This window comes from Lissotriton vulgaris, chromosome 4_1, assembly GCF_964263255.1.
Source record: "Lissotriton vulgaris chromosome 4_1, aLisVul1.2, whole genome shotgun sequence".
In the NCBI taxonomy this organism is placed as follows: Eukaryota; Metazoa; Chordata; class Amphibia; order Caudata; family Salamandridae; genus Lissotriton; species Lissotriton vulgaris.
The window spans coordinates 427199034-427221325 of record NC_141691.1 but is presented as its reverse complement, the minus strand read 5'-3'; positions in this window follow the sequence as shown (position 1 = coordinate 427221325).

Here is a 22292-nt window from a genome sequence, read left to right as displayed (position 1 = left end):
TTTAACCAATTTTGCTTGTGTCTTTTGTGCCTCAGTAATTCTCTAGACCAGGGCACTTCTCCATGTTCATCCTTAAAGAAAACATTGCTTTAAAAATAATTGCTCTTAAAAAAAAAAGGATCCTGTACTATGCAACTCATATTACCCATGGGGCATATTCTCAAGGACTTATCTCTGATTTAGCAGCACTTTATTGCAGCCAAAGTGGCGATAGATTCATCGCCCTATTCACAAGCTGGTGCTAACAGCCGACATCGCCAGTTTTCATGCAATAGCAGCCGCAAAAAACATTGCCCTGGATGACACCTGCAACTAACACTAATGAGATGCAGAGTAGGCTTTCCCGTGCAAAAAGCTGCAAAAACACTACTTCGCAACATTCTCAACGGCCAGCCAGATTGGCGACAAGATCCCAAAACATGCAATAAGGTCATTAGCAGCAGGTATTAACACCTGCTCTTACCTGGTGTTAAGTCAGACGACAACCTTCACCATAAAAGGGAGCAAGCCCACAGCCACAGCAGAAGAACAACAGATGCCATGGAGCAACTGACCATGCAGCTCGGACACCCAAGAGGGCCACAACACCCACTGCCACCCTCCCATGGCCCACCACCTTCCAGACCCCTCTCCGTCCCCCTCCACCGGACTACCACAGAGGCAGTGCAGACAAAGACAGCAGACCTTCAGAAATTGCACCAGCCTCACAGACTTAACACCAGAGGATGTCATCGCCCACTACAAGCTCAAAAGGACAAACATCCTCCGCATCCTGACCATTATTGCCCACAGGCTGACAGTACCAACACAGCGGACAACCAACATCCCTCCACAGACAAAGCTGCTGGCTGTCCTGCACCTGTTGGCCTCTGGTACCTTCCAACCAACAACCGCCAGAGTGAGAGGAGTCTCACAGCCAGCGCTATAAAAGTTCCTCACACCTGTCTTGTATGCCATCAACAGCTTGGTACCCCAGCACCTTTACTTCCCCTACACTGTGCAGGAACAGCTGGAGACCAATTTATGTCATAGCTGGTTTCCCGCACATTATGGGGACAATCTACTGCACACATGAACTCCTCGTGCCCTCTGCCACCACTGAACATAATTACTGCAACAGGAAGCACACATATTCCATCAATGTGCAGGCAATAGTGGACCCCCTGGGACTCTTCACCAATGTCGTCTCCAACTACCCAGGCAGTGTGCATGATTCCTTCATCTTCCGACAGTCCATCATCAACCAGCGCTTTGAGGCAGGCACCTATGGGAATGCATTGCTCGTTGGTAAGTCAAAATGAACACACCACACACCTCAACTCCGCAATCATGCAACTCACAACTCTGGGAATGCACATGTTACAAACTCACTTACAACATGCAAAACAACATGCCCACCTACCAGACATGACAGCACAACTTACTGTGGTAACCTGGGCTAGTCATGTACACAAGCCATCAATGACATTGCACCTCAGCCACACAATATCAGAATGTGGGGAGAGGTGGGAACCAGGCATGTGTGAAGGAGGCAAGTGACCCATGAATGAGAATGTACACAATGTGTGGTTGGATGTGCTGGCCAGACTGCAGTATGCAGACCACAGACATGTCCATGTCAACATACACTGCTGGTGTCTGGAGTATAGTGGACAGTGGACGCAACCATGTTACCTCAGCCAGTGGGGAATATCGTTGAAATGTAGCTTGTTACATCCCCCCAGTAAGCGTGACGGAGTGGGCCGGCCCGGCATTCCCCAGGCTAGCGTAGGGGTGTGAATAAAAAACACGTTGCTCTGGGTGTGGTTCTCTTCCGGAATGGCCAACGTGTCTGCCAGGGCGACGCCTCTCACCCTGCCATGAGGGTGATGCTCCGGCTTGTGTCAAAAGAGGGCCCATCATGTGCCGGTGTAAGTTCCAAGCCAGAGGCCCTCTGACTTTGGCAGCCTCCTCAGACTATCTCTGGCCGCCGCGACACAGGCTCGCAGCACTCCTTTCTCATTGACGTATTCCACCACTGCCTCCGGCTTACACAGCGGTCTAGTAGGTCCCACATTTGGAACTGAGTCTTGATATCATGATGGCCGAGTACATATGTTAATGGGACATTTGAAATCACTGTACTCCCTTCGATGTGGTGCCACCAACTCTGTGCATAGCATTCCACCGACACGTGTCTGTGGTCCCTTGCTGACTACTGCCTTCAGCCTACACTGCAGTCAAGTATGTAACAAATTTAGAACTGAGTTTCGATTTTTCAATGGCTGAGTTCATATCATTGTACGCAAGAAGAGGAGAAAGAGGGAGATGAGGTTCAGTCCAGAGGAAAAAAGGAACATCGTTATGGAGATGATCGAACACTACCAACAGCCGCTCTGGTACCACTAACTCTGTGCATCACAAGCCAACGACACGTGGCTGTGGGCCCCTGCTGACCGCTGCCTCTGGCCTACACTGTAGTCAAGTAGGTCACACATTTGCAACTGAGTCTTGATTTCTTCATGGCAGAGTTTATATGATTGTACAGGCCTCATCGCAGACTGCATCCCCTTTTAGCCCTGGTGTCACTGACTCTGTGCCCCGAAATTCATGGACACTCTCTGGTTGAACTTTGGTGGCATCTGATTATATGGCCTGGGTGTTGTCTTCATCATCATGTAGCTGATACTGACTTGGTGTTAAAAATGAGTCTGTAGAATTCATCTCCTCCATATTGCCTGTTTCTGCTTGGTTCTGCCCTCTGCATCATGTCCCAGAAGAACACCTTCCACTGTCCACCAAAACGCTCCGCGACATTCACCTTCGACATCAACGAGGACCCGCTCAGCTCTCGTGGCCCTATCTCATTGCACCACAAGTCACAGTCCTGTGGCAGTGTGCCTGTGTCGGTCGCAGTGCATTCAGAGCCACTAACTCTGTGCAGCTTAAGTCCTGAGCCCTTGCTGTTTGAACTTTGAACTTCTGATTGTCTGATCACTGTTGTAGTTGTTGCCGGCACTAACCTTTCCCTGAGGGCTGGCTTACACTCACCCCACATGGATCCAGCACAGGCGTCACTGGACATGTGACCCTGACAATAAAATGGCCCAGGCGCACGTGCCTGTAGCTAGTTCCACAAACTATCTGCGTGTGTCAGTGTGATCATTGTGTTTAAATGAGGCCCCCGGGCCCTATCACATTACATTGTGCTGTGTAAAGTGGATGCAACCATGTCACCTCAGCTAGTGGGGTTGACCTGGGACATGTAGCTTTTTTCATACCCACCTGTAAGCATAAGCGGAGTGGCCCGGCGTACGACAGTCCAGTGTATGGGTATGGTTAATCAACCCGGGGCTCTGGGCGTGGTTACGTTTTTGGCCTTGCAAAGTTAGTAACTAATGCGTGTGTCTCTGTTGTAGTGTCAACGCCACCCGTCCTACAATGGACAATCTTGCAATGCAGCATGCCCCCAGAGTGCGGGCTCGGCTGAAGGGGTAAATGAGGGAGCGCAAGCCTGCTCGTGGTTTTGCTCATACATACCAACTGTTGTGTGTGTCACTATTACTGCAGCATAAGCCAAAGGTCTACCCTCAACTACATTGCGAGTTCAGCAAGCCATGAACTCTACATCTGTGTCTGCCCTATCCTTACCATAGGCCTACACACACGTGGCCACCCACCTTCAATGCACAACATTACAGTGTCATTATCAGGCTTGTGGACATGCGCAGACAGGCATGAGACAATGGTGTGCCATAGGAGTGCAAGTGATGCAACCGTGCTGCGCACACTAGTAAATAGGCTCGGGGGAGGGAGGAGCAGAAGTGAGGCTACGTAATGCACATTGATGCCGCTCAATTACTACAAGCAGTACATGTCAAATAGGAATCACTAAGGCACACATATCACACACCAGTGAGCCTGCCAACATATCATGCATAACCAACTATTGACTCATTTCTCTCTGCACTGTCACAGGTGATCAAGGATATGCACTCTGCCCTTGGATGATGATACCCCACCGATCCCCGAACACACAGGCCCAGAGACAGTACAATGCAGCCCACAAATGCAACAGGGGCATCGTGGAATGCACATTTGTCATGCTGAAGTCATGTTTAAGGTGCCCGGACTTCACAGGTAGAAGGCTCCTGTACTGCTCAGACATTGTGTGCAAGATGATCATTGCATGTTGTGTGTTGCACAACATTTGTGTATGCACCAATGCCCCATACCAGTGCCAGATGCACTGGACTATGATGATCAAGATGAGACAGGTGGACCATACCCCACTACAGCTGCAGCAGGAATAGTCCATAGGAACACCATCATTGACAATTTCTTAACATTAGCTTGACACATTGTCACAGTCCTTAGCAATCATGAGACAGAACAAAATGACCACGGGCACAGAATTTGCAAGTAATTTCATTCCAACACACATTCCCTGAGTCCAAAAAACTCCTCCTCAAGCACATCCCTCTGACAAATGTAAGTGCAATATGTAGTGCTAACAATCCCAAGAATTGAAATTGATGGTGGGTTTGCCACCTCTCTACATACAGGCTGTTTGGGGTGCCACATATTTGAAATGCCATTTCAGTGTGTCAAAGATAGTACAGAATCCCACTCATCAGAGTTTCACATGTGTCCCAAATCAATACATAAAGGCTGTCATTTCTGACCTACAATTAACAACAGGGCTTCTTTTGGAGTCAGATATGTACCACCATGATTCAGGGATGCACCCTGTGAATCCTAGAGCATGAGCAACATGGACGTAAGGGGGAATCACTGCCCCTACATTTGTCCATGGTTTCATACTTGATTAATCATAGGCATGACACATCTGTGTATTAGAATGTATTATTCACGTTCAGTGGAGTGTTGAAGCTTCTTAGTACCGGGCCATTCAGACAACACTTTACAATGTTGCCCCATGGAGGGCCAGCCAGAGTCCTTCAGGTATTGACAAGTTACTCAGAAGGGTAAGAGTCCAGTCCGCAGGCTGATTGCTCTGTCATTGTTATGCAACCAATATATGGAAGTCCATGTCGAGATGCAAGGTTAGTGTTGCAGAGTGTATCGGGGGACAGTGGAAGGTGTTATTCCAGGGCATGATGCAGAGGGCAGAGCCAAGCAGAAAGAAGCCATATAGCGGAGATGAATGCTACTGCTTCCTTCTTACCACTTAGGCAGATTCAGCCTCATCTCCGGCCTCTGATGTTTCATGTGGATGGTGGCGTTTGGTCGGCAGCACTGTGTGACACTGACACATCAGGGGTGGATGTGGATGTAGAAGTAGTAGCAGCATTCATCTGCGCAATGTCTTATGGCATCACTCCCATGATAAGGATCTACAGGGCATGGAAGATCCCATCTACAGCTTTCTCGTGTACAGCCGTAGTAGACATTCTTTGCGCCTTCATATGCTCCATGTTCTCCATGACCCTCCTTATGATTCCCAAATCATGGATGACATCGCTGTATCCACTCTGACTAGACAGTTGTTGTTGTCTCTGAGTCATGACTCCAGCGACGCCAGCCATGGATTGTTGAAGGGCAGGGGGTGGACTTTGGGTGTCCGTTAGGGAGTGTAAGTGGTCCCTGATGGGACTTAGACACCCATGTATGGTGTCTCGTTTTGCTGCCATGAGTTTGAACCCCACAAGCACCTGTTCAGCCATCTCCTTCTGGCAGTCTAACACACAACGTTGGAACACCATGTGTTCTTCGTTGAGGTGCTGGGAGTCAGGCATGGTGATGGGTGTTTCCTGCTGTCTGGTCTGTGCTAGGGGGGCTCACCTCTATGGTGCTCGGCTGACCTGCTACTGGAGGTGGGGTGCGGGGGGAGGGTGTCCACGAACCGTGTAAAGGGGAGCTGCAGTTTCACAGTGTGTTCCATGTATGTTGACGCATTGGCGAAGTTTACATACAGACTCCATAACAATGTACATTGTGACTGTTTGTGAGAATATGCCTATTTGATGTGGGACAGTGGACATTTGTACTACTTGTGAGGTTGTACTCATACAATGTCATCTCACAGTTTCCTGCTATGCTAGATGTGTTTGGACATTATGTACACGCATGCAGCACCAGTTATGTCCTGTGTTCTGTTGTGAAAGTGTTGCAGTGTGTACCACATTGTTGTCAATGTGTAGGTGCTCTTATTCTTGTGTGTGTGTGCTGCATTGTGGGTGAAGCGCCCCTGCAGCTCTGACTTGGCTGCCCCTTATCCCTTTCAGGCGGTGTCCCTTTCACTTCTGTGCTTCTACAGTGCTGAGATGTAGCGGACATGAATAAATTGGGCTCTTGGTCTAGTTGTGACTCTTGGGCATGGTTTGTCCACTGATGTGTTGTTGACGTGAGGGGTTGTTTGTGCACATGGATGTGTTAGAGTGTGACCTGCTCCTTTCCAGATGTGGTCCACACTCAGCCACCTCAGTGTTGTGGCGTGCACAATGTCATGATGATTGGACTGCATACATGTTAATCATCATGTAGTGTCACTTGCATTGTCAGTGTGGCTCACAAATATGCATCTTTGCTGGGTTTCGCATGTGTGCATGTGTTGGTGGTGAGATTGATGCTGTGTTGGTGGGACACCTTCGGGCACATGGTGTACGGGGGCCTACTTGGTGTTTGTATGTGTGCTGCAGTGTGCCATGAGGATCAGAGACATGATCCAGAGGCATTGTGGGTGTGCAGAGTACTCTACTTAATTGTGCATGTGTGCCATTGTGCCCATCTCCCCCGGCCCTGGTCGGTACTCACCCTGTAAATGTTGTATCAGGTCATGTTGAGCAGTATCCCGATCCACTCCTCGCACCATATTCCAACAGTGGCCACCTTTTTCTCCATGTCATCCAGCTCCTGGTATGCCACTGGACCCCCATCTCCAATCAGTGTTGCTACTTTCATGTTGGCATTGAGTTTCTTCTTGGTTTTGTCCTTCACATTGTCCTTCTCAATGCTGCAACTGCATTCACATGGTCCAAGATAGTCTGCCATGTTTGTGTCTTTGTTGCCAATTACACGTTGGAGGTAACAAACAGTAGTTGGTAGTGTTCTATCACCTCTGTAACGATTAACCTGTTTTTCTGCGGACTGAACAGTGTCTTCCTCTTCCTCTTCCTCTTCTTCTTGGCCATCCCCGACCCCGAGGTTCCTTGCTGGTCATCTGTGGGGCTTGTGTGGTTTGCGTTGTCTTCTAACCTTGGTCCAGGTGCGTCCATGGTGCTACACAGTTAAATTTTTTTATAATGTTTTTTTTCTCTGCTTTTATAGTGCATTTTCCCACATGGCGTGTGGAAATTGCAGACCTGTCTCTGGTTATCGCTGATTTTTGTATCGCGATTTGGGACATTGCCTCTTTTTTCGCATTTGTGTTTCGCATTTTTTTGGCCTCATCTTAATTTTATCGCGGTCATTTGATGCGTTATCGTGGAACTATTGCATGGTACCACCATGTTGAGAGTACAACCTTAACACAGCGTTATTTTGCCGCGATAGACTGCAATATGCAAAGTTGCGTTAAGCTAATTTTGCAAAAATTATCACATGCTCTTGAGAATATCCCCCTACATCTCTAATCAATTACAAATGAAAAATGTAGGACAACATTTTGGCAAATGGTTGGCTGCTCTGATAATGGATCGGGTTGTCTGATACATCATACATCATTCCATTAAGAGATAGCACTGTTCATATCATCTTGGTAGTGGCCGATTTCAACCCTGTGACTGGTTTAGGAAGTGCAGCAGGCATCGCCCTGTTGGACTGAGGAAATATAAATTTTATGGTCAAGTTGTGTTCCCTAGCGAGTACCCCACCGTCTCCATGTACGAGTTAAAGTGCATGTAACTTCCCTCCTGTACCAGCTATGAAGACGCAAATACATTTGCGTCCAACGTTAACATGTCCTCTTTCAGACCCACCATGAATGGGTTGAGTGGGGCTCCGTTCCTAAGTATGCTATGCCAACGTCTTTTTGTAGTGTACTTCTACGTTTTCCAGCTCTAGCTGAGTAGGCCTCTGAATTTCTGCCACCGAGCCTCTTTTCTGGCTTCTGACTCGAAGGGCTTCAGCCCAGGCTGCCCCTGTACCCGTGAACTCTGACTTACTTTCAGCGCGGCCCTTCGCGCTCAGCTCAGCCTGCTGCCTGCCAAGATTGACTATAACCTTCGAGTTATCTGCTCCGTTCCCTGAAAATACATTCCTGCCTGCTAGCTTCAGTAAACATCCTTCTTCAGCTGCAGAGCCAAAGGGCCGACCTGTCTCCATGCAAGTAATTCATAGCTTCTGTTGCCATGCTTCCCTGGAAGGCCCCGTGCTCCACGCTTCTCATGCAGACACTCAGGCGCTTATACACGCACTTACAGTCAGTATAGAATAGCTTCTGCCCCAGAGACTTTTCCGCCCAGATAGCTTAGTTCCTAAACATCAGATATCAGATATGATAGAAGCACAAGTTGATCTGACATGCCAGACTTCTGTCTCTTTCCGTCAGTTCAAATGTCAAGTCCCCAGCACCCTCCGACTCCATGTCATGCACACGTCATGCAGCTGCGCGCGCATCCAAGCTTCCAATTTCTGCTGACATTGCAACATTTTCTGTTAGTGCCACCCTTTGTGACACCTATCTGTGACGTTTCAAGCACACACCTCTAGTTCACGCCTAGTTCACGCCTCTTGATTACGCACATGTACCACGTGTATACTGTTATCTTGTCTTCTCTCAGCTGTTTCGCCTTCTATACTGTTTCCAATGGTGTAAAATAAGTATATAAGCTATGTACTGTTAATAAAATGTAGCGCTCTATCCCTTCTGACACCCTGTGTGGTGTTCAGAACATGATATCCTGGTCTTGACCATTCCTTTTTAAGGAATAAAACCCCTAAGAACTCTAACACCACGGACTCTGTTTTCTTTCATTTCCGATTGAGTTATTATTGATTAAGTACTTACCTGCATAGAAATTAAGAGTAAATTAATTATTTACGTCATTTTGGCGCCCGAATAGGTACCCCTCCCCCACCTCACGCGCCGGTTGGTGCGTTGCAACCTGTGTCCCCTGCCGTCAGTTAGCCGGAACATACGCGTGCCGGCAGGATTTCCTGCATCTCCCTCTGACCCACGGAGGTGACGAAGACTGCGATCAGTACCCAGACGAGGCGGTGAGGAGTGCGGAGGATCCCGACCAGAGCCTAGCCGAAAGAAGCAAGGTCCGAGGTGTCAAGAGGCCCACCAGTTTTCCGAAGTTTTCCGAAGTTTTCCGAAGTTTTCCGAAGTATCGAGTCGAGTCCAGTCGAGTTTTCCGAGGCCTTCTGTTTCCGTGCTTCCCGGTGAGTACCATTGCTGGGACGTATCTAGACGGGTTTGGGTACACAAGTCCGGTCTGCACTGTTTTTAGGCAGTGTATCTGTGCTGTTTAGCAGTACATCAGTTTTCAAGTTCTTGCACTGTTTTTAGGCAGTGTATCTGTGCTGTTTAGCAGTACATCCGATGTAGGGGGTAGTTATATATGTTACAAATGTCTTTTTATGTGATTAATGTTGTGGTATGAATGAGACCGTTTTTTGTGTATTATTGTGTTTTCTGTACAAATAGCCGTATTCAGTAGTAAGTAGTAAGGATTGACCATTCAGTAATAAGTAAGCAAAATGCCGTTTCTTAACAAGTTAAAGCAGATAGGAACTAGGAAAGGGATACTGGAGGAAGCAATTCCTATCCCCCCTAGGGACACTCCAGGTAACTTCATGTATCATAAACATGGCATAGATGCCATATTGTATCTAGAATTATGGACCGATTATACAAAGCACCTAGACGAGAGACACAGATGGCCAGTTAATGGAACATGGGATGCCGAGTGCATCATGAAGGTAGAAGAGGCATTACGGAAAAAGAAAGCTAGACAATCTCAGAAAGACGCCATAGAATTTTGGCGTAAGGAATCACATAAACGTGCTGAAAGAGCCCTCCGTAGAGAATACAGACTTAGAGAATCAGATAGAGCTCAAGAAAATGAATTAGTCACTGAAGGAATCCGAGTAAAAACAGAACAAATAGATCGCATCCGAAATAGCCAAGTAAACGGCATGTATCTTATGGCCGAGGGTACACCTGACGCCATTTCAGAAATACCGAAAAATCTGCCGCCACCGCTGGTCCCAACTAAAGTAATGCATAAAACTACTAAAGATATATTCCTAAATTCTTATCTAGAGGATGTAGCTCCCGCTTATACCAATCTGCCTGTTCGAGCCCTGCCTACTGACAGGGACGGGGGTGGCACCCCGCCTCCAGATCATGTTCCACCAGTACCGCGACAGACCTCCCCCGCTCCGCCAGCCCCGCCACTTCCCGTACTCAAAACTGACCTACCGAAACAACGTTTGCCTGATCCACCTAAACGACAAATTCAAGTTCAGATACAGACTCCACAGGGAGATAATACACAAGCTTCCGCTTCAGGAGGTGCGACCGCGGGTCCTCGGACCCCGCCACCAACTCACAGATTCAATCTCAGGGATATGCAGAGTCCTCTCACGTACAGGTCTCCCCACTTCTCTAATTCATCCCGCCTTGACGCATTAAAAGAAAACATTTCAGTTTGCAGATATGATCCAGTACCCGGAAAAGACGATTTAATGATATTGGCATCACTACGGTTAAGATCTGCTACTGATAACTTGCTATGCTATGTAGGAATGAAGGAGCGTCTAGATAGAATATATGAGTTTGTTCAGACGGGGAAAGACCCTGACAGTATTAAGGATGCCATGGAGAAACAGAAAGTTGACATGCAAGCACAGATACTACGATTTTTCATAAATTGTCTAATAAGAGAACGAGATAGGCCCGGAACAGATCAGAGTGAATTAGAAGCACTGAACAAGTGGGGTCAAAATATAGCTGAAGGAAAACACGACAAGGGGACTTGCATAGCCTCTATGTACAAGAAGATTAGGAAAGCAGTGATAGCAGTACACCAGAAAGAGAAAGAAAAGGTTTCCTCCGAGGAGGAAGAAGAACAGGAAGAACCCGAAAGAAATGTAGATACTATAGTGTATGTAGGTAAGGGAAATTACCTTAGGAAAGGCATCCGTCCAGAAAGTAAGAGAGTTTTTCTCTCTGCTTTAACAAATCCGAATTCTTCTGAACATCAGTTTCAGGAGACAGATAAAAGGCTTCGAGATCGAGTAGGGTACCACGTACTCAATTCTATGGATGAACAAGAACTAGCCCGATCAGCCATATTATGGGCCGAAAATCCAGACATGTACAATGATGATACTTTAGCACAGACGTTTCTGAACCTTTCCCCAGACGAGCAGAAATTAGCAGGTGTATACATGATTCAGCACCTCCTCACCAAGTACAGAAACCATCATTCTGATCCAGGTCCCTTACACGAAACATTAGAAGCACTTCTCATGGACAGATGGAGAGGTTTCAGTACCAAGTTAATACAAATAATTCTAGAACAACGCCGTAAATATAGCACTTTTGTAAGCTCTGAATATGTTCCCGCCCCACCTCCAGAAAGGAAAATGTACCACATGCAATGCGGGGGTGGCATTGAGAGTCAGAACCCTTTACGGGAAGTCCACCCAGTAATGGGTGAGGACCGTGTCTTGAAGCGTGTATATGTTCACACGCCCCTGACCAAGTTAGAACTGTTAGAAATGAAGAAACTAGTCCCGTGTCATGATAAAGATCCTGCAGGTTTTCATAGAGAGCTTAAAGACATGTTACTAATGGGGGATTACACGTATGATGATATCATGAAAATGTTGAAGGTACTGTTGCCCACGGGCATCTACGAGAAATTAAAGGAAAAAGAATGGGAGGTGGGAGACACAAAGATTGCATGGGCAGAATTAGAAGAAGAGGAAAAGAAACGTGTCCCAGGGGTAGGCCTTGGGGAAAAAACGAAAGCATTACCAGGTTTAATAGTGCAGGTCTTGCCAAGATTATTGACAACGAGGAAGGAAGATTGGGACGCAATCTCGTCCTGTAAACAGAAACATGATGAAGATACTAGTGACTTCTATTCAAGATTCGAGAAATGTTTCATTATTAATAGTGGCCTTAAACCAAGTAGCGAGTCATATCCGCATCTTTTTGTATCAAAGTTAGTCGAGAATTCCCTGTTAGCAGTCAAGAACCGTGTATACAAGGTCGAGAGTACATGGCAAGCAAATACGCCATCACAGATGTTACAAATGCTCCAATATCATCAGAACAGAATTAGAGAAGAACAAGATCAGGAACAAAAACGCATGAAAGACACAAAGATGAAAATGTTAGTAGCTCAGACGGTCCCAGCCGACGGCCACAGAAAGGGTGGGACCCAGACAAGTCACACTACAGCTCCCGTTAAAGGGACATGCAATTATTGCAAGCAACCAGGTCACTACGTACACGAATGCCCAGTTCTGAAGCACAACATAGAGACAGGTAAAACTAAAGAAAGACCGCATCCGCCTAGACAAGACCATAACCAGCATCAGTCTTCACAGAATGCACAGAATACACAGCCCATGCATGCTTCATCAGCACATACAGCACAGACAGTAGCGGTATCACAGCCACAGCCCATTGCCGCAACTCAGCAAGTTTCACAACAGATGTACCAGTATGCCCAGTCCGCTTACCCCGAATATTCACGATACACATGAAACAGCCTAGGGAGGGAAGGTGACTTGCCTCTTATTGAGATTCCTGTAGATCAAGAAGGTCCTTATGTACACAGTCAAGTATTGGGAAAAGACAGAAAGTTTTTAATTGACACAGGGGCAAGTCGCACAACAATCAGCCATGATGAAGTTCCAGGGGCACCCCTCTCAGGCTCACAGAATGTTTCCCTTGGTTTTTCAGGACAGCCTATTGTAAATGAAGTATCGCAACCAGTTCCCCTGGCTGTAGGTCCATTATCACGTGTTACAGACCTGTTACTCACGAAATCATGTCCAGAAAATCTGTTAGGAATTAAAACATTGAAGGCTCTAGGAGCTATAATATGCTGTTCCCCGGAGGGGGTTAGACTCTTTCTACGGGATTTCAAGGGTCATTATGTTTTGCGAGAATTCGATGTCAGATTGAAAAATGTACCAGATTACTTGTGGGCAAAAGGCCCAACTGATGTAGGTTGTATGCACATCACTCCATACCGTGTTACACTCAAGACAGGAGTTGTTTTACCCAGAATCAGACAATACAAGTTACCACCCGATGCTGTAGTGGCTTTACTGAAAATCGTTGAAGAGCTTATTGCCCAAGGGGTGGTCATAGAGACCGACTCCAATGTATGTAATTCACCTATCATTCCGATTCTTAAACGTACAGACCCCAATGCACCGCCAGTATATCGGCTGGTGATTGATCTTCGAGAACTGAATAAATGCATTGTACCACAGTACCCTGTGGTTCCTGGTATCTCTTCCCTATTGACTGCTATTGATTCAGAAGCAACGTTCTTTACTGTAATTGACCTCAAGAACGCCTTCTTCAGCGTACCTATTGATCCAGAGAGCCAATATCTCTTCGGATTCAGTTTAAATGGACGCAGTTTCAAATTTTCGCGCGCACCTCAAGGATTCACAGAAAGCCCCAGCATCTATAGTCAAGCACTGAAAAGACAACTAGATTGTATTCAAATGCCAGTTAACACCGCTTTACTGCAATACGTCGATGATCTACTGATCACCGCACGAAGTGAGCCCGAATGTGAACAAGCATCACTGACAGTTTTACATTTTCTGGCCGACAAGGGACACAAGGTGTCTCCTTCAAAGCTACAATTCTGTGTTCAGCAAGTTGTGTACTTGGGTCACTTGCTGTCCAAAGTGGGGAGACAGCTCACTCCCGATCGCATTCAGTTAATTGTAAATATGCCGCAACCCCAGACACAAAAGGAAGTGCGGGCCTTCATAGGCCTCACCTCGTACTGCAGACAATGGATTCCTCAATATGCATTTCTAGCTAAACCACTCATCCAGTTAACAACACAGGAGGCAGCGACTTCGATTGCCCTCCCTTGGACTCAGGAACACACACAAGCTTTTGAAGAATTAAAGAAAGCCTTATGTCAAGCACCAGTTTTAGCGACACCATGTTACAGCAAACCGTTTACACTTTTTGTGACAGAACGTGATGGTACAGCGTTGTCTGTCCTCACTCAAGATCAAGCAGGTTCACATAAGCCTTGCGCTTATTTTTCTAGTACGTTGGATTCCGTAGCCCAGGCACTCCCTGCGTGCTTGAAGTCAGTAGCAGCAACAGCGTTAGCCATCAGACAGAGCGATTCAATAGTTTTAGGCCATCAGTTAACCGTACAAGTTCCACACTCTGTAGAGGTTCTGTTAAACAGAACCCAGACTCAACACTTGACTATAGCACGACTAACAGGTTATGAATTAACGCTATTCCAGCCACACATAGAAATCAGGCGCTGCAGTATCCTGAACCCCGCAACACTGTTACCTACAATTATGACAGATTCAGTCCAGCATGATTGTATAGAAATAATTAATGCAGTAACAAAGCCACGACGAGACTTAACAGATGTCCCACTGACAAATCCAGACCTGACACTTTATGTGGACGGTTCATGCATGAGAACAAGTACAGGGGAATTAGTGGCCGCGTATGCCGTGACCACTGAAACTGAAGTTAAAGAAACACATCGTATTGACACACTGTCTGCTCAAGCAGCAGAACTCATCGCTCTGACCCGAGCTTGTATTCTAGCCAAAAACAGAAATGTTAACATATACACTGATTCCCGTTATGCATTCGGAGTTGTACACGACTTCGGAGTCCTCTGGCAAGAACGAGGTTTCCTGACCTCTCATGGGGCCAAGATACAACATGGTCCCCTCATTCAAGCACTGTTAGAAGCAATACATTTGCCCTCGGGCATATCAGTCATGAAGTGTAAAGCACATACTAAGGTTACAGATTCTGTTTCCCAGGGTAACGACCTGGCAGATCAGACAGCAAAACATACAGCATTGACTCACATCCAGACAACTGATATGACAAAGCCAACAGTACCGACACAGTGTATGACAGTCAAAGATCCCGCCCTAGACGTAATTGATATTCAGACACATGCTACTCCAGAGGAAATAAAGAAATGGATTGAACTAGGAGGGATCCAGACAGATCAAGGTTGGATGACGAAGGGAAAATCTATATGGTTTCTCCCTGACTCTATGGTTCAAGTCATGATAAATACAGCACATAGCCCAGCACATCTGGGAGAGAAAGCGATGTTAGACAGTTTACAGAATCTCTGGAGCAACAAACACTTACGAGCAGCAGCAAAACAGAAAGTGCGTACTTGCATGATCTGTTGTCAGTTCAATCCAGGTAAAAGCGTCCCTGTAGAGCAAGGTGGATTTCATCCTCCCGATCACCCTTTTGAAGTCCTCCAGATGGATTATATCCAGATGGACCGATGTCGAGGATTTAAGTATGTCCTTGTAGTTGTTTGTGCTCTGTCCCGCTGGACCGAAGCATACCCAGTTCCAGACTACACTGCTCCGACCACTGCCAAGCAGCTGGTTCGTGAATTCTTCCCACAATACGGCTTGCCTCGTGTCGTGTACTCAGATAACGGTCAGCCATTCTCATCTGCATTAATGAAAGAAGTTTCTTTACTGCTAGGATACCAGTGGAAGTTCCATTGTGTCCGACATCCCGAAGCAGCAGGCCTTGTAGAAAGGCATAACCAGACACTAAAGATCCGCCTTGCCAAAATATGTCAGGAGAAAGGGGTCGACTGGATAGTCGCCCTGCCAGTGGCACTATTCTACATGAGGATGGTCGCCCATTCGAGATCAGGGCTATCCCCGTACGAAGTGGTCTTTGGCAGACCACCGAATATGTGGGGGACGCCCATTCCGAAGAAAATCACTGATGTTGATTGTAATATGTTGACAGATTACCTTGCCTCCTTGATGTCTGCACTCCAATCATGTCGTTCACAGGTTGCCGCAGCCTTCCCGGACAACACTGATGTAAAGCCGCACGACGTCCGTCCTGGCGACCTGGTTCTAGTGCGCAACTTCGACAGAAAGAGTCCGCTGGAGCCCCGCTGGAAGTCCCCGAAGACCGTTCTTCTCACCACAAGGACGGCAGTGAAAATCGAAGGGAGAAAGGGGTGGGTTCACACGAGTCATGTGAAAAAATTCTCTGGACTGAAACCTGACCGAGACTCGTCCACCCCCACCAAAGACTGTGTCGAACAAAAAGACTTTACAGAATCTGAACGAGAAAAAACTCCTCAAGAAAGTTATCGCATGAAACTCCGATCTAGCAAGTCAGACAGTTTAATTGTTTAAGTCCTCCCCTAGGTGAATCGGTTAAATAGTTTCTGACATGTATCCCCTAGATCGAGATAGAGAGAGAGAAGCCAAGAAACGTACATACTGTAAATCACTTCGTAGTCACTGTATAGTGACCCTATTAATAATGTTTATTCTAAGTATTTTTGTTATTGTTGCCAGCTTCCTGCTACCTATCTACTGGCCTATCTTCAAACGTGAACAATCTGTTTACAATGTCTCTGCTGAACACACTTTTAGTGAACTACCTGCACACGAACTCTCTTACAGACTTGCGCTGCGCAACAACACATTCATTAGTATGTTACACCATTCTCATCAGACTAATAATGCTACAGACTGCTGGATATGTGGCCGACTCCCTCCCTACCAGAATTACAAGGGAGCCCTTCCTCTCTTTCCGTACCCGTTCACTCACAATGGCTCCTGTGGTGCATGGTTTAAAATAATTAATTCCTTAGATCCTGATATTGCTGTTTTCGATGGAGGCTGGGTTTGGGGAAATCTGAACCTAGTCCTGCTAGATGTCTGTTACCCTGACAAGGAGGGACTCCCCACTCGAACAGGAACTGATCTAGAAAATGAAGTATATGGATTAGGTAACTACACCATTAGCCTTATGATCCTTACTGTAGAATCCGAAGCCGCACCAGTCCTGCCCCATATGTCAGTGTTACCAGTCGCTGGTGAATTATGTGTCCGAAAGAAAGGTTCAGTACACTTAGGTCATAGTAAATGCACTACTGTGGTCGAATTCAGTGATCAGGGTAAATCGTCCTTCAAAGCTATCAGTCACTCTTATTTTGTTTGTGGTCATACCGCATACATACGCTTGCCTCCAGACTGGGATGGTACCTGTTATATTGCATTCCTTCTGCCACCAGTATTTCTAGCTCCCCCTGATTACCATAGAAATTCCCGACTCATACAGACCAGACCCAAGAGAGAACTCCCGATTGTTGATCAGACCGAAACAGCATGGGAGCAATATACAGACTTTAATAAAGGATTCTTCTTCTTCCTAGGTCCTGTCCAGAATAGTAAACTCATTCGTAGATTAACTAGAACACTTGAAGCAGTAGTACATGAAACTGCCTCCGCCTTAGGTAACTTAACAGAGGAGCAATCTGCTATGCGGGTTGTTGTCCTTCAGAATCGTCTTGTTATTGACGTCATCTTGGCAGATAGAGGTGGAGCCTGTAAGGTCATCGGGTCGAGTTGCTGTGTTTTCATTCCACAAAATGCGCCATCTGTCTATCAAGCTATTACCCGTCTGCATAAAATTGCAAATCAGATACATCAGAATCCAGGCACCTGGACTTGGTCCGGTTGGTTCTGGACAACGTTAACAGCTTGGGGATGGAAGATCCTATCCTTCCTAGGCATTGGCCTAGTCATAGTATTCAGCTGCTGCCTGTGTCTACAATGTGGACCGGCGATATGTGGACTGTGTGCCACTTCCTGCATTGAGCATTCCAGTTGCCTCTCAAATCGTCAAAGAAAGAAAGATGAACGAATTATGTTACAAGAACAAACTGATAGATTTATGATGATCGATATATCATGAAGGGTCCGTAGGGAACAAGGAGGGAATGAGGAAATATAAATTTTATGGTCAAGTTGTGTTCCCTAGCGAGTACCCCACCGTCTCCATGTACGAGTTAAAGTGCATGTAACTTCCCTCCTGTACCAGCTATGAAGACGCAAATACATTTGCGTCCAACGTTAACATGTCCTCTTTCAGACCCACCATGAATGGGTTGAGTGGTCCGTTCCTAAGTATGCTATGCCAATGTCTTTTTGTAGTGTACTTCTACGTTTTCCAGCTCTAGCTGAGTAGGCCTCTGAATTTCTGCCACCGAGCCTCTTTTCTGGCTTCTGACTCGAAGGGCCTCAGCCCAGGCTGCCCCTGTACCCGTGAACTCTGACTTACTTTCAGCGCGGCCCTTCGCGCTCAGCTCAGCCTGCTGCCTGCCAAGATTGACTATAGCCTTCGAGTTATCTGCTCCGTTCCCTGAAAATACATTCCTGCCTGCTAGCTTCAGTAAACATCCTTCTTCAGCTGCAGAGCCAAAGGGCCGACCTGTCTCCATGCAAGTAATTCATAGCTTCTGTTGCCATGCTTCCCTGGAAGGCCCCGTGCCCCACGCTTCTCATGCAGACACTCAGGCGCTTATACACGCACTTACAGTCAGTATAGAATAGCTTCTGCCCCAGAGACCTTTCCGCCCAGATAGCTTAGTTCCTAAACATCAGATATCAGATATGATAGAAGCACAAGTTGATCTGACATGCCAGACTTCTGTCTCTTTCCGTCAGTTCAAATGTCAAGTCCCCAGCACCCTCCGACTCCATGTCATGCACACGTCATGCAGCTGCGCGCGCATCCAAGCTTCCGATTTCTGCTGACATTGCAACATTTTCTGTTAGTGCCACCCTTTGTGACACCTATCTGTGACGTTTCAAGCACACACCTCTAGTTCACGCCTAGTTCACGCCTCTTGATTACGCACATGTACCACGTGTATACTGTTATCTTGTCTTCTCTCAGCTGTTACGCCTTCTATACTGTTTCCAATGGTGTAAAATAAGTATATAAGCTATATACTGTTAATAAAATGTAGCGCTCTATCCCTTCTGACACCCTGTGTGGTGTTCAGAACATGATATCCTGGTCTTGACCATTCCTTTTTAAGGAATAAAACCCCTAAGAACTCTAACACCACGGACTCTGTTTTCTTTCATTTCCGATTGAGTTATTATTGATTAAGTACTTACCTGCATAGAAATTAAGAGTAAATTAATTATTTACGTCAGGACACTAAGGAGGTGTTTGAGAGGGTCTCCAAATCCCATTTCTGGATCTTGTTATATAGCTTTGGTCCCCATTTATTAAATAGGATTCGAATTCAATGGATATTGCAATCTGCTAAGATTGTTTGCAAGGGGGGAATTTCATTCAATTTTTTTATAACAAGAGGGACTAGGTTGCCCACTTTAATCTCAGCTATCAAGCCATTTTTGAGTCACCTAAATACTCCACAGATATTCCCCATTTGAGTGTCAACGGGACAGAAATGGGATAGCCACCTACATAGATGACACAGCCATTTTCACTGCTGATCCCCACTTGCAGTTCCATCAATCAAAGCTGAGTCTTGATGTATAGGTCTACAATATACTTTGTAAATCAAGAAAAGATTCTCTTCAGTCTGAGGATTATTGGTGCTCACCCTCACCACGTCTCCTCAGCTACAGATGTAAAGTGAACTATGAAAGGCCTTTTACTACATCTATGGCATACATGCTGAAATATGATATATTCCCATTAGGCATTGTGGGCAGGTGAATTGTCATTAAAATGACAGCACTGCAATTAATGTTGTATCTCTTTGGATAACTTGCACTTCGAGGACCCACTGTTCTTTTAATAAATTTGAGACTGTGTGATGTCGTTTTATTTGGCAATACAAAAACAAACCATAGAGCTGTTCAATTTGTTCAAGTTCCTGTGTCTGGGTGGGGGGCTGTACCCTCCCACGTCTGAAGCTCTATAATCGTTGTCATCAAGTTTGTAGAATCTATTAAGCCTTGTTTGTAAATCTTGCTTTTTGCTTTTTGTCAGATTTATATTGTGATGATTCTCCATATGTTGGTCTAGTTGACTCTTCATATTTTAAAAGAACCAAGTTTAAGACTATATAGGTATATGTCCATATCTAGATAGTACCTGCTCAAAATTTCAATATCTCTTAACAATGTCTCTCATGATGCATTTGTTTTGCAGTGGTCGTATTCCACACTCAAATCGGGTGGGATCCTGCACGAGGGCTTAGTTCTTAGATAATTTGAAAAATGTGTCACAATGTATTCAATTCTAATGTTTTTTTAAAAATATTTGCAAATGCAAGATATTTTTTAAAAAAATATCCCTTGCCTATTTGAGCCTCACATTTTGTATTCTTGTATTGCTTGAGGAACAGCCAGACACTCTGTAGTATTAGGTTGATAGATGGTGAGAAAGAATTAGTGAACCAATCACTTAGGAGGAGAAACATAAGAGCATACATCTTGGGCATAATATACTTTTTAACTTAGATTCACCAATTTAAAATAGTTCAAGATGCATATTATACTCATAACAGGCTTTATGTCTAAAGTTGTTGTGACAATGCTCAATATTTCCTTTGTTCCAATTTAGAGGCTCATCTGACCCATTTGTTTGTCAATTGTCAGGATTCAGGAATATTTTGTACACGTTTTTAGGGAAGCACGTAATCAGCTTGGTATTATTCTTTGACCAGCTTCTATATTAATACTGTTTGGATGTCACGAAAACATTCACTTACTATATGCTGGCATTATTATATATGTGAAGTTTGTAACCGCAAAACTATGTATTACTTGGGAATGGCATGTCAGTGATCCTTCAACGGTGCTTCAATGATGGGCTCAATTTGTGGACATTTGTGGGATGGAAATGACTATAGTACAAATTAACCAAGAATAAGGGCATTTTCTGAGACTGACCGATGGAGGTGGCCACTGTAACCTTCAAATTCTGCGCTTGACTGCTCCTATTTTATACACATCTTACCATTTTAACATGCAACGCACTTTGATGTGGGTATAATATTTCAAAATATGTATTATATGGTGTCATACAGAGTTTGCTGCTAAAGGCTCATAATTATTTAGGAAAATATTATATTTTCACCCAAAAAATATAAAAAATATAGTAGCTTTATAATCTTTGTGATTTTTTATATTTTCTTTCGTGTTAAAACTCAGGTACTCGTATCTTGAAAAGAGTTATTATCATAGAGGGAGTGCATATGTAAAATGGGAAATAATTCTCATGAGTTTTCTCTCATATTACCAGTGAGAATAATGTTTTTCTGATGAACGTTTTAAAATCAATACAAAAACAGCACTTTTGGGTATCTCAGAAACAGGGGAACATATAGACTACTGCAGAACCTGGTGTTCTATCAAGGGTGTACACTAAAAACATATCCTCAAAAATATAAACTTTTCTAGTTGGTATTTTCACCTTGTTCTTTTTTTACAGGACAAATTCACACAACGGCAAATCTTTTTAGTGCTAATTATCATTATCCAAGATTGAAAAAAAAACGGAACTCATTCATATTTTCTGTGTTAATGATATTTGCTCATTTGCTATTAAGTAAAGAAAGTCCACATCTTTTTGGGGCCAAAGAGACATCGAGGTCCAATTATGGGCTTCGTGACGCAGCACAGCAACTCACCTTGCTGCTCTGCACAGCATGACAGGCAAAGGGCGGGAATGCAATGTATTTAATGGAATATGGCACATTCCTGCATTTCGGACTCGTGCAGTCCGAAATGCATTGCGTTTGAATAAAGAATACGCCTGGACGAATTCATGTGTTGGTCGTGTGACAGAGGTCCGGATGGTCACATCACAAGCATTTGAAGCTTGGAAAATAGCATGATTTCCTACCTGTGGATCAAAGTTGGTTAACATAGGAAAAAAGGATAAACTTTGAGGAATTGATAAATAATGTAGAAAAGCATTGTAAGCGTTACATACCTTTGAATTCAGCTGTGCGACTGGTTCTGGGGCACAAAAAAGGCCCCGTTTTCCTGTTCAATACTTGCGTGCCACCAGGGCAAGGCACTACACCAGTGCGCACGCACTCTTGGATTAATTCAGGATTTACATGGATGAATAAAGAAAAGAATGGTGTGCATCCCAGTACTTTTTTTTAAACATTTTTATTGGGAATATAAGTGCAGTTACAGTTAATAAAAAAAGAAACATTGTTCATATAAAACCCAGAGGAAAAGCAGCAATTCTTACAAAATACACTAACAGACAAAGCATCACGCAACTAGACAATACAATGAATAAATTATGTGGCAATAAATATATACTCAAGTTATCCAATATGGCTAAAACAATTTCA